This window comes from Propithecus coquereli, unplaced genomic scaffold (assembly GCF_000956105.1).
Source record: "Propithecus coquereli isolate 6110/MARCELLA unplaced genomic scaffold, Pcoq_1.0 Scaffold39, whole genome shotgun sequence".
Taxonomy (NCBI): domain Eukaryota; kingdom Metazoa; phylum Chordata; class Mammalia; order Primates; family Indriidae; genus Propithecus; species Propithecus coquereli.
In genome coordinates, this window is record NW_012149618.1 from 6,246,663 (window position 1) to 6,256,598 (window position 9,936).

Here is a 9,936-nt window from a genome sequence, read left to right on the forward strand (position 1 = left end):
TTTGAGGCTGTTGCAATGTCAGGCTCTATCAGGAGAGGGCACTAGAGGGACACTGCCAGGCCCTGGCCCTGGCCAGCCCTTTCTTCTTCCTACGGTGTGATTGCCAGTAGCACGAGGTCCAGCGATGCTTTCCCCAGCAAGCTTCCCTGGTACCCAGCAGGGGCCCCGTGTGCCCCGGCTCCAATCCACTGGCACCCGAGTGAGCTTCTCCACTGCCTGGTGGTCTGCAGCTACGCTCCCCCTCAAGATCTGAATCTCACCCACGGTCTCACTTCCTTCTTTGGGCAATTTCCCCCAGCCCTAGAGGTAACACTGCTTACTGCATTTATTTCTGTATTCCTTAGAGTCCTCTTTTGCCCGGTCTAGAAGTTAACCACCTTTAACTAGTTTATAATTCTTTATATTAAATTTCCCTTATTCAAATTGCTGGTGTGATTTTTGTCTCCTAACTGGACTCTGTTATGTAGTAGGTGTTTTAAAACGGTAGTTCACCTGCTCTCCACCTCCAAAAAAGCCTTTTCATACGCACCATTTGATGGCGAGGGAAAATTGCCACACACCACCGGAAACCATGGCAACTCTAAAGTTTGCATCCCCAAACTGAACAAACGACTTCCTTCTTTAGAAAGTTCCAGACTGTTACCACTGCATACTCCTGGTGATGGTCAGGGGAAGGCCACAAGGGGGAAAGGGGAGGAAAGCAACACGGCCTCACCCAGCATGTTTGCAGCTGGCATATTAGAAGGCACAAGGGTCTTCTGTAGAAACCATGCAGAACTGACAGATTAAACTTTGAGAAAGACTAGCAAACACAGACCAAAAATTGGTGGTAAGGAACATGATTCCATAGGCACGGAGCCCAGTTCCTCTAGCATAAGAATAATATGGAACTCACGAAAGACCTGACAAGCTCAGCTACTATGTACTCAGCCACGCTAAACCGGGGCGGGCATCTGTGCCCTGGGGGAGGTTCTAGAGCTTCTACCCACAGCTCCCCTTTCCAACCTTTACAGTTTGTGTGCTATAAATATAGGGAGTGCAATTTGCTAAAAATATCATTCTTCAGGGATATCGGAACCCTGTAGTCTCTAGCAGTAGGGCAAGATTCTGTTATCCAAAGTGAGCAAAACCAGGTGAACTGTCCCTCACCCCCAATAGAAAGTTAGCACAACCAGGCTTCTTTCTGGCTGTTTTTGTGACTTTCTCTCCATTTGGCAGCTGGCCTGGAGTCAGCCCTTGGATGCACTGTCTGCCGGCAGTGGCCTGGCTGTGTGGTCCTGCCTCATGGCTGTGTGCAGGTGGGTGTGCGGACAGCAATGTGCATGACTGTGTGGGGAGAAGCCCCAGGTCCCAGTGCTCAACTGCTCCTACCTGGTAGGGCTATCCTATCCCCCATGTGGGCCTAAGACCCCTGACTATAAACTAGAAGCCATGGCAGAGACTCAGGGCACAAGGGAGTTGGTAGGGAAGGATTTTGGGGTCAGGCCAAACCCCCAGTTGGAGAAACTGCCTAGGGTCGGACAGAGAGGCAGGTGAATTGCAAGACTGAGAGTATGATCAGGGCCTTGCACTACTCACACTGTGGTTAATGTTGCTAATTTAGCCTTAGCCAGGGCCGACTCTGGCAAGCTCACCCGCTGTGCGAACAGCAGAACTGGGCGGTGATTAGTAGAGATGGCCACTAGGTGTCACTGTGTCACCACTATCTGCAGCTGCATAGTGGACTGAATTTACCTGCTGCAGGCAATGTCAATGCTAATGGCCAACCCCAGGTGGATGGAGGGGTTTTTAATTTCCACTGCCACAAACATCCTGAGAGGGGCAGCTACACTCAAGCTAAGGGAGGAGAGCACTGTCCAGAGAGCCTGGGTCTCAGCAGAGCTGCTGTTGCTGAATTGCTAGCAGCTCTTTTCTTCTGGCTAATTGCTGCCCCTCGATGATGACTGCCCAGTAGAATGTTAGGACCTGGCTCCCCAAGTTTGTGACATGGAAGAGACTTTAGAGATCTTCAAGTTTGGCCCTTCATTTTTGGAGAAGGAGGCCCAGAAAGAAAAGGCCATTTCCCCAAAGGCACGCAGCTGGGTGGAGGCAGAAGCAGGACATGAACCTCAGACTCCAGAGCCCTTGCCCAGTGTTCTGCCCGGTGCACCTGCTCCCTGTCTTTACACTACATCCTCTTAACATTTATTGAGCACTTACTATATGCTGTTTTCTTTTCTTTGTGGCTGAACAGAATTGGAAACTCTTAAAAGACATAAGCTAACATGGCATGTCAGTGACCAAATCAGGGTGACTGGAGATCACAGGTGGGGCCAGTTTCCTTCCCCTAGGGCCCAGAGTACTTGTCAAGGTCATCTAATCTGTATGCGAACAATGGCAGAAGGGACGCAAGGATCCAGGCAAGAATGGAGTCAGACAAAGATGGTGGAGCAATTTCACAGACGCGGCAGCTCCGATGGTGCACGCTCAGCTGGGCTGCGTGGGGGCTGCATGGGGGCTCCGCGCGCTGAGGCCCACACTGAGTGTTCAGTGGGCAGAAGCCTTTGGAAGGTGGAGGATTTGAAGCTGCAACAACCGTGACCATCAAGGGGAAGTGTTTTATCACATAGAGCCCATTCTCCCAACACTGAAGAAAGTAAATCCTTTTAAGGGGCCAGAGGGGTGTTTAAAATAAGAATGCGAGTGTAGCAAAGAGACAGATACCTTGGTCTGGACTTAAGTTGTTCTCCCAAAGGCAGTCATTTTATCATTTTTCCCATCTCTCCTCCTACTTTAGCAACTACGCAGTTGACACAGCTGCCACATTGGAGCATCGTCCTGGTGTCCAACCCCTTTTCATGTGGCCCTCTCCTATGGTCCAGAGTTGTTCAGAGCCTTAGAAACCCTCTGTGGGTATTTGGTGGTCTAGAGTCTGGTTAGAGATGCCCGGTCCGAGCCAGTCTCCCTCCCCCTCCCGTCCTCCAGCAGGCCGCAGAGTCGGGCCCATCACCCACTCTGCACCACCGTCCGGGACGCAGCCATCGCCTGCCTTGCCGCAGCCCAGCGCCACTGCTGCCGTCATTACTGACCATCCGCTGGGATATTAAGCACTTTGGGCTTGGCTGGGGGATTGTTAATCAACAAGCTTGTCAGAGTGATGGATTCTTCTTTAAAAATTGCTTAATTAGCTTGTTTAGAGGTAAAAATCAACCAGGACATCAGTTCTCTGGGAGCTGGGAGGTAGTAGGAAGGGATTTTGGAGACACCACGGGCAGCAGAGCGTGGCTGGCGTGGGGCCGACGGGAGGCCTCTGACCCGAGCAGGCCTCAAGCTTGAATTCATGAGGCATTTTGTGGTCACCCTGGTTGCTGCAGCCTAGAGAACTGCCACCTTTCAGTGGACTTGCAAAAGCAGTGATTCCTGAAATGTCACCTGGGGAGCTTTAACACTGCAGATTCCCAGCCTCAGCCCCCAGACATTCTGGATCAGAATCTCTGAAAATTTTTTTACCAAGTTATTCAAGGTGATTCCTATGTACAAGGAAGTTTGAGAGTCATAGCCCCAGAAGTTAAAGAGGAGAAGAGTTAAACAACTCTGGTCAGCCTTGGGTAAGTCATCATTTCCACTGGGAATGCATTTCCCATGACTGGGCTCTATCTCCAATACTCCCATCAGCACCCAGAGACCCCAGGCTCCTTCCTTCCATTTTAATCTTCTATTTCTGTCTCGTCCTGTCTCTCCCATCGTATTTTGTCTGTTTTGCTCTCAGCCATGCCTCCTTTGTTGTCTGTCCATCATCTGTCTGAAGTTTCCTTCCTTCTCCAGCTCTGCACCTCCACCTGCTGGTCTTCCCTTCTCTGCCTCCATTTTTCTCTTTTTTCTGTGCTGGCTATTGTCTCTTGGAACCCAACGTCCTTACACCCTTTCTATAGTCTCTGGCAGGGGCTGGAACCCTGAGAACTACCCTGGCCAGATACATTTTAAGTTCCACCAGTGAGATGCACTTGTGGGACATGTGGAAGGCAGAAGAGAGACAGAAGCCTTATTATTCTGCCCCCGGCAGGGTGGGCAGACAGGTAGGCTTTGGCAGATGGGAGGTTTTGTCCCCCAAATCACTGACCTTAGGCTGCAGGAAGCTGGCACCATTGCTGGCAGCTCCCTGTAGCATCTGGCTTGGGTGACAGTAGCAGCCTCTTGGTTCTCTGAAAGCCAGAGGTGAGCCTGGAGGTAGTGGTGACCCTCCTGGCCTTCGCTCCTCCAGCCAATCCAACAGCTTCAAAAGCGCCTCATTCCTTGTATTAAATCCCTTCCTACTTGAGATACCTTGAGTGGTTTTTGTTTTCCTGACTAGACCTGCCTGATGCAATCTGTTCTTCCCTCCCACTTAACCTCTTCTTCTATCCCATACTTGCTCTCCTTTCTTATTCCCGCCTCCTCCTCCTAACTGGTTATTAAATGGAACTAAAAAGTTTTAAATGTTTAACTTTGGATAAGTTGTATTGTCTTGCTTCTTAGAAAACATGGGTGAGTTGAATACTTTTTTTAAGTTGGAAAATCCCCCCTAAATTCAGTTGCTTATACCTGAGGCCCTCTGTGGACTATACCCCAGGCCTTGATGGACAGAGGGATGGTTGGGGGGTGGGGAGCACAGGTACAAAAAGCCACCTATGATTTCCTACTGTGAATCCTGCCTCTGTTTCCCTTGGGCCCAGAGGTGCTGAGGACCAAGTGGGGCAAAGGGACTCATTTCTGTTCTAGGGAGAAGCAAAGCTAAAGCCACCCCTAACAAAACACTGGATATGCACATTAGCTGGTTTCTGGGACTCAGCTTCCCTGGTGTGTACATGTGTGTACACATGTGCTTTCAGATGGCCACTCTCACTGGAAACCACCAGTTCCGTGGAAGCAGGCCTGTCCTTTCCTCTCCTCCACCCAGGGCCAGCCTAAGGCCCAGCTGCTGCGGGGCAGGGGGGGCAGTCACTGAGTCAGGGACTTGTGCTTCAGTCTTGTATCTGCCACCTCTTCTCGGGGCCTCAGGGATCTCATCTGTAAGACAGGCAAGGAGGGCCTGGGCACCTTGCTTCCTTTATGGGGTGGCTGTAGCCACAGAAGCTCTAGGGAGTCTGAGGGGGCAGTGAGGTTTGTATCTGAGACTTTGTCATTTGCTCCTTCAGGGCTCCCACCCCTCCCTCTCCCTCTGTCTGGGCACCAACTGTGTTCCTTGTCAGCTCCTCATCTTACAGAGGCAAGAGCAACCTGTTCTGGGACCCACAGGTAAGAGGCTGACAGGACCAGGGCATGTCTGAGGCCTTTAGCACATAGAGCCCTCCCTGCTTTGGAGGCCTGCCCTGACCTTGGTGGAAGGGCGTGGGGAATCCTGAGAAGGTGCAGCCTGGGGATGAGCCAGCTGCTCTGGCCATGCTGGGGCTGATGATCAGGCCCTTCCCTCTCCTGGGGAGACTGGAATAAAGTCTCTCCCAGCTCCAAGCAGGGAAGCCAGGGCCCATCTGCCATGGCCACTTGGAGCCTCCCTTAGCCCACTGGAGCCCAAGTGTGGCTTGAGAGTCAGTTTTTCAATTGATCGACTCAGGAACCTGCTCCCTTATCTCCTGCTGGTTTAAAGAGAAAATTAACCACTAGGAAACTGCCCAGCATCCTGTGGACACCAAACCAGAGGAGGCTCAGCCCACTGCCTGGGCTGCTCACCACTGACCCTAGGCCTACAAAATCGTCTGTCCCTTCTTTTCTCCCAGGACCTAAGGAGACCCAGAAGGAGCTTCTGGTGACATGTGGTTGGGGCAGCTAAGTGTGCAGGTGTGCTGGACTTTCTACCTGGAATTCTGCAGGAAACAGCTCATTCTTCTGGATTTTTCCTTTGAGAAGAGCCTCTGTTGACCTTTGGGTCCCAGTTTACTGCATGCAGAAAATCCTATGTAACAGGGCAGTCTGACAGCCCAGGAGTCAGCATCTCCAGACATCAGTTCTAACTCCAAACCCCACGCTCTTAACCAAGCCACTGATCTTGTCTAACCAAGCAGAGGACTCGGAGGCAAAGCGACCCAATCCAAACTTTGCTGTGCCTGACCCTCCGGCTATCCGAAGGCCTATGCAAGAGGAAATCGACTCTTCAAGCAGGAGGGAGTCCACTCCCCAAGCAGGAAGCTCTCCTACTTGAAATGACGGTAGACACTGCACAACAGCCCGTGTAGGTGCAGGTCAGCTGGCCGTCTGCTACTTGCAGGCAGGATGCGTCGCTTCCCAGCGGTGACCTTGCTCCTGGTGTGAGTGTGAACACAATGATATGACGCAGCCCTGGCCACACCGTCCTGCCCTCCAATGGTGTCTGCTCAGAAAGTCGCACTCAGGAAGCTTCCCACCATCCTGCCCTTTTGACACACAGATTTGCAAGGATTCTCCCTCTGGGGAGATGCTTCCAGAATGAGCTCTCAAAGTGCCAGTTCTCCAGAGTGGGGTCTGGCCTGGTCATTCTCTGGAATCTCTTCCATGCTCTACCAGGCCATGATCTTTTTGAGATACTTGATGACCACGTCACGGATGAGGAGGGAGCGAGGGAGGCGCCTGCCTTGCTGGCTGTATTTCCCCTTCCCCAAATGTATTTTTGAGCCAGAACTAAGATCCTTGTCACTGGACAGGAGACCTTTATGGAAACCATGTTTTATTTGGCTATTAGTCTGTGGAACAATCAGGACTCGGACACTGGAGAGTGGGATTATCCTGCAAACGCCCAGGATGTGGCTCCCCACGTCACTCACAGCACCCTGAGAGTGGGCAGACTGGCTTATTCTGGCTCTTCCAAGGAATGGATCCAACTGGTGGGAGGGGCTGAGAGGGAAGATCTCTTGCTTCATTTTCCAAGGAGTCCAGGCTGGTGTCCTAAAGTGCTCAGATGACCTGGTAGGCAGCCCTGGGCCTCCCAGGGCCTGAGCCAGCTGAGGACCTCGCCCAGGCTCCTGGAAGGCGGCTTGGGCTCTGTTTCACGCAGAGCAGGTTCAGACGTATCACAGCCACAGGGACAGCCCAGCCCCTTAGAACGAGAGCCGATGCTTCAGTGATCCCTGGGAGCTTGTCCTAGAGAAAGACAGGGATGCTCAAACGCAGATGGCCAAGGGAGAGCAGGGAAACTCTTCCTTCCTCTGAGTGACCACAGAGGCCACGCCCCATCCCTGCAGGTGCTGTTCTGGACCATCTCCCAGCGGAGGAGCGCAGGCGCCCCCTGCTGGCGAGGCTGCACAGGCCCCCACATGCCCATGGCCCCCCAGGGCATGGGAACGTCCCCACTCCATTCTTCAAAATCCTTCAAAGGGCACCATCCCCACCCACTCTGCCCTGCCTGCCCCTGAGTCCAAAACAGCCCATTTTAGTGCTTCAAGTGCCAGCAGCAGGGTGGAGGGAAACTACTGGAGAAGATGTTCCTCCCACCCCGTGGGCAGTGGAAGGACCCAGGTTGGGGCAGCTGTAATAACAGCAGCTCTGTTTTGTCCCCCAGCCGAGCTCTGGACATCCGCTGTGGACTTCTGCAGAGAGTTGGTTTTTCCGTGCGTGTGGCTTGGGTTAAATTGACATTCTTGCATAGACATATTTTTGCAGTGATAACTAGCAAACTGCCCTGCCAACGGGACAAAGAAGCAGCCCAACTTTTCTTCCCTGTCCCCCTCCTCCTCTCTTGAGTCCTAAATGGTTGTCTTTCAGACTATTTGTTAGTTTGCTTATTTATATTTCCAAAAGGTTCAGTCCAATGTATATAACTCAAAAATCCAAATAGTACTACAGAGCATGAAGAAAAAACGGCAGTCCTCTGTCCCTTTTCTACCCTAAATTCCTCCCGGTAAAACTCTTTCTTCTGATGTTTCCCTCCATATTTCTAAATAATATGCTTACACAGTTATTCCTTGATTTGTCAATTTTAAATGCCTGTTGCCCTCACATGACGGAAGACGGGGCTGGGTGCTCCGAATCCACTTTCACGTCTATATCTTCTCTCCCTCCATTCTTCTAACATATCGCATTTTTGTTAAATCGATATTCAATTTTTATTTCATTACAATTATGTATGTACTGTTCGCTGGTGAATGAAGAAATACTCTAGGATCACATTTCCTTTCTTCTATAACTCTTTGTTCTTCCATGAGTTAATAATTACCTCATTTTTTTTTTTGTCTGCTTAGTCTAAGTGATTATCCCAATAATTCTTCCAAAGCTCTCTAGCAGAATTTCAAAACCCCTCTGAACACTCTCTTTCCTATAATTAAGCAATCTGATAAACTACCGGTTCCATTTTTCCCAAAGGTCATCCCTCCCGCTCCCCTTGGAACTCTCTTATTCTGCTGCGCAGCTCTGGTTCTTGGACTTCCTGCCTCTCTCTCTAGTGCTGGATCTTCTGTTTCCTGGATTCCAACTCTTCCTCCTCCTCGGTTTATGCCCTTGGAGTATACATGTTAATTTCCTAGTTGGATACACTTCTCTTCCAGAGCCAGCTCCAGCAGGCTGACACCCTGGCACCAGGAGGTGCGTGTTTGCCAGTGGTGCTGGGAGTGTTCACATCTCCAGAGGCACATCCAGGCTCCAACTCTCAACTCAACCTGCACAGGAGCAATTGATGCAAACTTCTGATAGTCTCATCTGCCCCACAGTGTCAGTCCTCAACCCAAAGTCTAGCCAGGTGTCACCAAAAAACTTTCTTTGGATGAAAAGAATGGAATGGGAGAGAGGAATTTATTGGGCTAGAAGCAGACCCACTGCTTCTGGTGAAAACTGTTGTTGGTAACCAGCACGACTGGCCACTGCTGCCATATTTCTTCACCTTCGTGCAGATTAGGAGAAGGTAGCTCTTTCTTCAAGACACTATTATTTCTGTACAGTAGGAAATTGTTATAAATACTAATTTTGTCAGAAAAATATATTTTACTGCCATATTGACAGTATATCAACGTGGATGTAGATGGCATTAGTTAGAGACAAATGCTCGGCAGGGTGTGATTTGCTGTGTATTGACCTCTAGACTCTGAAATCAATTAAGACCAATATGGCCTCAAATGTCAAAGGAGCATACATCAATGCACTGAGTATTAGCATTTTTTTCAAAATATCATGAGCTTGATATTTTAACATATTTTAATGTATTGTTTTCAATGTGGCAATGAGGCACATGTTTTGCTCAATAGGAAATAGGATGGGAGGGGAAGGAGAGGAGTTCAGCCTGGTCTACACACCTATATCCTAGTCCACTGCATCAGAGGAGAGCCGATGGGTTGAAGATGAGACAGAGAGAGGAAGTGTACTCTAACTTGCCCAATGAGTCCAACGGCAGATAAAAGGCCTCTTGCACACAGTTTGTATGGAGTGACCCAAAAGCAAAGCAGACCAGCGATGGGTTCCAATAACCCTGATCTCTAGGGAGAAGCTCACTTAGCTCATATGACAAAGCCTTTGCTTCGTCCAGTGACATTTTGTTGCAGAGAGGACCCAATGGGTGTATATTGAATCCCAGCCAACAGTAAAGACCTTTTTTCTGACCTCAGAGTGATGGAAATCCTGGAAGAAAGAAACTTTGACTTTGTAGTAACAAGGAAAGGGAATATTAGGCAAAGTTGAATGGTGACCTAGGCACGGGGAAGCAGATTTTTAAAAAGTGAGGGAAAAATAGGTCTTTATAAGATAATATAGATCATGATGTTTTAGAGATAATAACAAGATAATGTTAACTATCTGCTCCCTAGTACTCCAAAGAGGAAGAAAACAGAGAAATAGCCAAAGCAGCAAGAAGACTCGGGTGCAAGATAATATTTACAAAAGTTGGGATGAGAACAAAGCAAAGAAAGACACAAACCTGGAAGAACAATTTCGTTCGTTTATTTGGGAATAGTTTCTGAGTGGTTTCTTTACGCCAGGTACTTTGCTTTGTGCTAAGGAATAGCAACAAACAAGACACACTGCAGC